The 8,483-nt window shown below is 42.4% G+C and overlaps 1 long non-coding RNA gene across 1 annotated transcript; it reads right to left on the bottom strand.

Annotated features, from left to right (window-relative positions):
- Positions 1 to 309: 309 nt before the first annotated feature.
- Positions 310 to 8,096, bottom strand: LOC120411626. The gene is made up of 2 exons (XR_005604087.1): positions 5,713 to 8,096; positions 310 to 3,173 (listed from the first exon to the last, which is right to left on the bottom strand). It is a non-coding gene; the product is annotated as an uncharacterized LOC120411626 (long non-coding RNA).
- Positions 8,097 to 8,483: the final 387 nt, after the last annotated feature.

The raw sequence follows: 8,483 nt of genomic DNA, 5'->3' as shown, positions 1-8,483 counted from the left end.
TGCTGGCCACGCTATCCCTGATACAGGCCAGGTGCCATCGGCCTCCTTGGCCCCCTGGGCACACACTGGCTCATGTTCAGGTCCTTTTCCACTGGGCAGCTCTCCAGACACTGGCCCCCCAACCTGTAGTGCTGGATGGGGTTGTTGCGCCCCAAGTGCAGGACCATCTTTATCTATATGTATGTATACATATATATATTCAGCCAAATATATATTTAGACAAGTAATAATAATACATTAACAAAGTTTCATCTACCTATTTTGCTTATTTCTAAATTGGGAGATTACAAAACAACAGATGACAACCTATAACACTTGCAGATCCCATCTTTTTATTTTTTAGCAAGCTCTGTGCACATTTCCATTCATACACAGCTCTAAACAATCTCTTGAGAAAAAGAAATGAAGGCACAATTGACACATAGAAGTACAGCAGAGATCAAAACTTTTGATTTTCACTGGAGTTCAGGCTCTTCCTTCCATATTTACTGCAGTTACCACTTCTCACACTGAACTTGGAACACAGATATGAAAAAACTGATAAATGTATAATTTTTCAGTTTAGGGAGACCAAATAAGACAATGTAGAGGAAGAGCACATTTTCTCTAGTGACATTAAGTAATAACCAGTGCTGCATTAGAATGCTCTACAATAGAAGTGGCCACACAGTAAATTAAGACATAAGGAGTTAAATGTCAGAGTTTTCTTGCTGAGGGCTCTGCAGTACCTCCCAGCTCAGTATTCATTTTGATGACAACAATTAAAAATTTGGAACTTTCTCCCATAGTTGCAGAGAAATAATTTGAAGGCTGGTAAGAAATGAAAAGTGAAAATATTCAGAAAATGCAAGCTAATCTATACTAGAGAAGTTAAAACCAGGAATGCAGCTATGCTAAAAGAAACAAAGATAAATATTTTGCCCAGAGGATGATAAATGTGGAAGACATTAGCAATGCAGAGCGTCAGATTGCATAGAAAGAAATAAAAACCTGTCTCCATTTGAAAGTGTCATTTAAAACACTGCATTCCAGTTCAGCCACTTTGTTACAAATTGAAGACAGTTGCATGAAAATCACCCAGGAGAGAATGAATTATCCAGGAATAGGAATGGAGAAACCTTCCAGGAAAAAAATCCTAAGTTCAAGGTATATATTATCAAGCTAAAAATAGCTACAGAGGCATGATAACACTTTGGAAATATCTGAGGATGTAACTTTTAGGGATGGAAGGTGAAGGACTTGGAGTACAAGAAAAGGTGCCACCTGAGCAAACAGAGGGATCAGCACAACCCATTCCTCACAGCAAGGGAGGGGTCGATAGGAGAACAAGTCCTGTGATTCGAGGGGTGCCAATGGACAGGACATCTGAAACTGACACTGTAATTTTGTGGCAAAGCACCAGAATGTTAACTGTGAGGAAGCCTTATGCTGCAGCAAGAGGAAGTAGATGGCTGGATAGATCTCCTGTTATTTACTGTCTGCAGTCTTTGGTGTTAGACTGAATTGTAAAATTCTCTAGCCACCTTTCCCCCGAGTATGTTGTGAATATAAAACCAGAGTCTAATAGTCCTTGAAATGCTCCTTGCATCTTACTTGAGCAAGGTCATTATAAAGGGAAAATGTCTGTATGCTCTAATTAGCTAAAACTGCTCACAGGCAAAAACCTAGAGTTCCTTGGTGTTATTCCCTGTACTCCACTGACTTTCACTGCCTACAGAACTCCTTGGGGGCCCGTTCAGTGCCTGGTCCCACACCCAGTTGCTTCTGTTCAGTGCATTTGAATGATCTGTCAGTGTTCATGCAGGGTATCCACAAGTACTTTTCTTCTCTCAGGTTAAATACTGTCTGTTCACAAAGAAGGACTATCAGATTATCCAGTTTACACACTGGCGAAACCACACCTCATTTTTTGTTACATTTAAAAATCAAAGCTGAACTACACATGTATAACTGTTCTCAAAAACCTTGTAGCTACCTTTGAAGTAGTAATATATTCAATTTTTTGACCTCCAAAGACTTTGTTTTTTCTCACTACTGTCTTGAACAGCTCTGGTGGGAGGCCAGCCATCCACAGCACCTGCTTCCTTTTGGTTAAGGGTTAGGAAAGATGGTCTTTCACAAAACTCTGCTCTTCATCCCAGAAACTACAGCAGCTCAGTGCAAATCTCTCTCTCTCATTCTGCAAGCAGAGCACATAGTTATTTTTTCTGTTCCTATAGCGGTTTTAAAACCTTTGTGCCATCATAACTTCCCTGGAAGCCACCCTCTCCCACTGAAGTTTGTTGCAAATGAGTGGTCTGAGCTGCTGACAGAATTACTGGCAAAGGTATCAGCAAAAGCAAGATAAATATGTATCTTTTAAATTTATAAATTTATATGTATCACATAAATTTGCAAAAGCACAGTAAAGTTCAATGGCAAGGTTCACGCCACCACTGTTACTCAGATAAAGCACACAGAGGAAAATCAGATTAGAACCAATCTAGAATGATTTATGCATAGACTGGGGATCCAAAAGTGTAAGGATGGAGAAAGGCAAGGGTGCCAAAGGGCAAAGGGGCCTCTTTTGTTGAGTCATGAGGTTGAGAGTAGATCCCCTTGCTAAACTTAGTATCAGACTTGATCAATGGTTTATGTCCCAGGAATGTAGTACAACCTAATCACTGATTAACTTAATATTTACAAAATGATCTGATAGGATTTGCTATAAGCACAACAAGAGCTTAATTATGAATCTAATTTAACTCTGAATGTGGAATGGCAACACTCATAGTACGTTTGCTGTACCGCATTAAAATCAATTCACATGTGCATGCACACATACAAAGAAACATGTACAAAGATATACCTGTGAAAAATTCCCCTTGAGTTCAGTGAAGTACTCACGTCAGATGCCTTCACATCTCTCAACAGCTGAGGAGTTGAGCCTTGAGGAGTGGGGGTATCAGCCCAGGCCCTGTCGTCAGTGGTCCTCTGAGTATCACAAACTTGTGAGTTGTTGAGCTCTAGAGATGTCCCACTCAGAGCAAGATGTGCTGCAGCCCAGGGGATCCCAAAGAGTCTCACTTAGAGCCACTCTTTATAGGATTGCAAGATGATTGACTCTGGTCATTTGTAAATTTCCACTGCGGCCACAATCCAATCTAGTAGGTACTGGAATTTTCCTTGAAAATCTAATAATAATATTATTCCACTTAGGCTGTTACTCAGACAAAAATAAGTTTTCAAGGCTGTTTGTTAGAAAACAGGAGCTTGTTAGGCAACAGAAGTGCCTGGGAGCAGATAGTGTTTCTGATAATCTCAGGGGAAGCTGACTGCCCACGAGCCAATAATCAAGGCTGAGGCCTAAGGAGTGTCCCTGAGATCCTAAAGAAGCCAGAGAGGGGTAAGGGGGCAGATATTGCATTACCACAATGCTACTGCCTCATGAATTGCCAGAGATTGAAGGGCAGGGAGTTCCTGATAAGGGGAGAAGAAATGGTGCAGTGGTGGAGCTTTTCTTTTCTCCCTCCTGTTCCTGTGAAAGAAAGTGGGAGAAGAGAGCACACCATTCAGTTTTGTGCAGCTGGCTTTGTTCTGTGTGGATGTTTTGTGCAGCAGAATTGCTGCAGAGTTTTGGGGTAAGAGCAGAGTTTCAAATGGTGCTCTCAGGCAGCGTATCTTGACGAGGTATTCCTATGCTGAAATAAGGGCCAGGAGCAACACATCAAAGCTGCTCCATCTGTGTCTCCCATGTAGTTAATATTCAACAGCCCCTAACTGACCTTGGCACAGCACAGCTGTAATTGAATTTAGATCTGTCTGTAGTATGGACAAAGGCAAGGTGTCTTCCATCTCCTCATAGCAAAGATCCTAACAGATACCTATTGTCTGTAATGTTGGAATGGGACACATTTTTCAAAATCTTCTGCTCACAAATACATCTCATAAGGAGGTTTTCTGAGAATTGCCACAAGATTAACCAACTGTATAATTTTGTTCATTCTGTAGAAAACAGAAGTTCAACTTTCAGACCACTGCCTTGCCTCACAACTGAGTTTAGTCCTAACATGAGCAACCAGTGCATGGAGCATTTACTGTGAGGATGGAAAGAACAAAACCACAGAATGTAATGCAGAGACAGCAAATTCCCCTCATTTTGTAGAATTGGCTGCTCAGCAGCATGAAGGACCAGTAACTGAAATCTGAGAAATCCTAAAGAACTAAATAGTCTTACAACATGAGGAATATCTGCTGTGCAGCATGTTTTGCCACGTTCTTGAGAGACCTGCAACACACCAGATAACTCTGCAAGGCCTGTGAAGAGCCCTGCATTGGTTTGTGCCAATGAGAGTCTCAGTGACCAACACAGAGACAGTTCTCTCCCACTTTTACGAATTTCTGGGATATCATCAAGGTGTTTAACCTGGACTGAGAATCAGTTATTTAACACTTTACTTGAATAATAACTTATCTGTCATCTGCTGAAGCTGGCTCAGTGCATATGAAATAAGGAATTGACCTTATTAACAATTTTTACTATGACCTGAACATGTGTGGGGTGATAAGGTTAAAAGTCCCCTGTAGCACCTCCCCTCTAGCAGAGTGCCCAAGACTGTCCTAAATGTTTCAGATGATTTTTCTCTTATCAGTATTTTAGTCTTCTCCAGCAAAAAAGGCTCCCAAGGTGTGGCAGACAAACTTTTTTACAAGTGTTTTTTAAAGAAAAAATCAGCTAGCATGGTGCAGCAGCGGATCCCAAGCCTGCCGCACGCTGACTCTTGCCTGAACGAGAGCAAAGGCCTCCACGTGAGCAGCGACTGCATGACATGGGGAGGACTGCCTGATGGCAGATAATACCTGACCACATTGTTAAAGGTCTTTACTCCTTAATCACTTCTGCAACAGCAGATAAACACTTTCCCAACAGCAGTTACCGCGAGCCAACAGAACCTCGCTGCTGTACAGAGTGCAGTCGACTGCTCCTCTCAGAATGCCTCCGGCAGCAACACAAGTGGTGCCCAAACCTGCACTTGCAGCTCACAGTGGTGGGGCAAGGAAAGATAAGGGCAAAGCATAAGATAAAGACCTAATGTGAAACCTAATGTGCTGTACATGGGTGAGTGGGTTAGGTTGGGGGCAGAGGCCAAAGGCTGGGCTCTGGCTGAGGTGTGTTACACTGCCAGGAGAGCGTCTGAGGTAGATACACTGGTTTGTAGGAGCAGGAAGTGCAGCAGAAGGATGTCAGTACATGGATCTGACATTCTAGTGAAGGGGAAGGAAAGCACTAGGAGGAATAGGCAGGCAGGAAGTGAAACAAAACTCTTCTGACACATTTTTATGGTTTCAAAAAAGGTATTCTGGTAGTATCTACCAGTGCTCACAAACAAATTAAAATCTGAGACTTCCCTGCCCACTTCAGTATTGATTTGCAAATTACCTGCAATTGAAATCTCAGGCTACTTTTCATAATGCAGGCTATGTAGTTGCCCACGTGGGAACTGTAAGTTAATCAGCTGGAGAGATTTACTAACAAAACACATGGCAAGTAACACGGTGAGGTGTAATAGCTCCTTGCTAAGCTCAGAAATTGTGTCCGGGCTCCCTCTAGTGAGTTGTGTTGGTTTTCTATGCTCAGAGATCACCACCGGCTACGATACACCTATTGATTGAGAAGCTAAATTCAAACACAAATTCTTTCAAAGCAAATAAACAGGCAAAGGATCTTTGTACCTGTATGGTAACAGTTCACACCACTTCTGCTTCACAGAGCTAAGTTCTTCTTTTCAGAAGTTTCTAGAAAAGCTAAAAAGACCAAATGCAGTTTTAATGGTGCTAGAGACAGATTGGAACAAAACTGTTTCTAAACCACTTGCAAAACAAAAGCAGCAGGATTGTATAAATTCCTGCTGTGGGTAAGATAAATGTTCTCTAAAACATGGAAGGGAGGGTAATAGAGGGTTTTGCCACAATGAATGAATGAATTCAAAGCAGTTGTCAGAAATAAGGCTGGTGTACAAATCAGCTCACTTGATAGCTTATGGAATAAGCAAATGGGTGCATCCCTAAATTTTTTAAAATTCAGACTGCTCAATTTTCTACATGACATATGAAATCTAAGACATAGCCACTGTTAGCCTAAAGAGGAGATTTTGCAATTCATTAAATTCCCCCAGGATTTTGGGTCCTCCCACAATAACATCCCATCTGCAATGTTTGGAAAAGATTTAAATTTGTTCAAATTTTACAGTAACTTCAAAAAAAATCTAAAATAGAAAAAAAATAATTCTCATGGAACATGCAGCTTAAGACATGTTTGTTTTTCCTAATGTCATTTCTCTACCTGCCAGTTTAATTATTTCCTCCTGGAATGAAGAAAGGAAGGGACCTTTTTGTATACAATGAGCTTAAGCTACAGAAGAATGTGGAACCCCTTGTCTTGGTTATATTCTCTTGTCTAGGCACTACTGGCTGCTACAGCAAACTGTGAGCACCAGCAATACTGTTCCCAGCTGCTGATGTCTCTGTCTTGTTATCATTTTTTCTATGCTCATGAGACTGCATTTTACTGCATTGCTCAGCCACAACCACAGATTAGCTTCTGTTAAATAAATTCTTACTTTTTCAAGATTCTTGTTTCACCAAAAAAACTCTTGTCTCCTAGATATATGCCACTAACAACTTTTTACAGTCCTACCCTCTTCTGGGTGCAGCAGAAGTAGTTCCCACATAGTTCCTGTGTTCACACTGCCTTGCCTCACTGAGAGCTCATTTCTGGAGTTCTCAAATCCAGATACGCATTTAAGAGTGGGCAAGAGAGCAGCCATGAAGTTAATCAGAGCAGCATGAGAAGTATTATCCCACCAGCCAAGCATGAGTGAAAGCTGTAAAGTTAATTTGCCCAAATGAGGAAGAGGATGAAGAACTGGAGCTTTGCATTTGACATTACCAGGCATTTCCCTGCCCATCACATCAGACTCATCACAGGCCCATCAACAGGAGTTTTGTTTGCTTGTTTTTGCAAAAGATCCTAGAAGAAGGGGAAACACCTAAAGGCTGTGGTAGTAGAAACCGCTGCACTGTCTCCACACACCTCCCAGGCTAGTTTACCATTTAATCATGCACTAAACATTGAAATGGAATTTTTCAAATCAATTGCTCTACCCTGTCCTACAAGTCCAGTGGCAGCTGAGGCTTCCCAAGAGAGTAACAGCCCCATTGACAGCTGTGCTCAGTCACCAGCTCTACCTGCTGCCTAATTCCAAAATGCAAAATTTCCTAGGTTTGGTTTAAGCTGAAATGACTAATGCTGAACACACAGTGATACACAACAAAATATATATAGCATGTGGAATTAAGGTAATTTGGAGCACCGTGATCAGCTTTCACATTAGAGGAAGAATGTAATGCTGAAACCATCTGGCCTGCGGCTATGAACACACCAAAGAGACATAAAACCAAGTTAATGGCAGCATGCCAGGGCCTTGTTAAAAACCAGCACATCACTAAAACAAAGCAAGTGCTGATGTAGCACCACCAAAAGCTCATTAATGGGCCTGGAGACAAAGTGCTCTTGTATTTCATTATGTGCTTAACAGCAATACCTGCCTCTGCAGAAGAAAGGTAATTTCTAATGAACACTTTCTCATGTCCTATAATGATTCTATACCAGAGGTAAATACTAAGAGCTCTGGTTGTCCTGCTTACTCTGTATTTTTTTTACACAACAATTTTTATTTTTATTTTTTTTAATTACTAATCTTCTTTAGAGGAATAAATAAGATGCATCAGGCGAAGCTGAAACTGAAACTAGAACATTTTAGCTTAAAAATCACTCATTAGGATCTAAACAGGCCATGGATGCTCAAGTACTGTGTTCTGGGTGCTGGTATATAAGATATAAAGTTATTAGAGAGCATCTAAAGGAGGGCTGTGAAGATGGTGAGGGGCCCAGAGGGGAAGCCATGCAAGGAGTGGCTGAGGTCACAGCTTTTTCAGCTGGAAGAGGAGACTGAGGGGAGACCTCATCGCAGTTACAACTTCCCCCTGAGGGGAGGAGGAGGGGCAGGATCTCTTCTCTCCAATGACAGTGACAGGACCAGAGGGAATGGCCTGAAGCTGTGTCAGGGGAGGTTAGGTTGGATATTAGCAAGAGGTTCTTCACCCAGAGGGTGGCTGGGCACTAGAACAGGCTCCCCAGGGAAGTGGTCACAGCGCCAGCCTGACAGAGCTCAAGAAGCGCTTGGACAATGCACTTGGGCACACAGTGTGACTCCTGGGGATGGTGCTGTGCAGGGCCAGGAGCTGGACTCGATGGCGCTTGTGAAGTCTCTTCCAGCTGAGGATATTCCACAGCTCTGTGCTCACCCGGTCCGAGGCAGGAGCCGAGAGGATCCCACCGGCACCAGCAGGTGGCACCGCCCCGCTCTGCTCCCCGTCTCCAGGGCTGGCACCGCAGAGAGGGGGGATTCGATTTGATGTCGGCAAGGAGGGGATAGGAAAAA

The sequence above is a fragment of the Corvus cornix genome, chromosome 3 (assembly GCF_000738735.6).
Source record: "Corvus cornix cornix isolate S_Up_H32 chromosome 3, ASM73873v5, whole genome shotgun sequence".
Classification (NCBI taxonomy): domain Eukaryota; kingdom Metazoa; phylum Chordata; class Aves; order Passeriformes; family Corvidae; genus Corvus; species Corvus cornix.
This window is presented reverse-complemented; position numbering and strand designations above follow the sequence as displayed.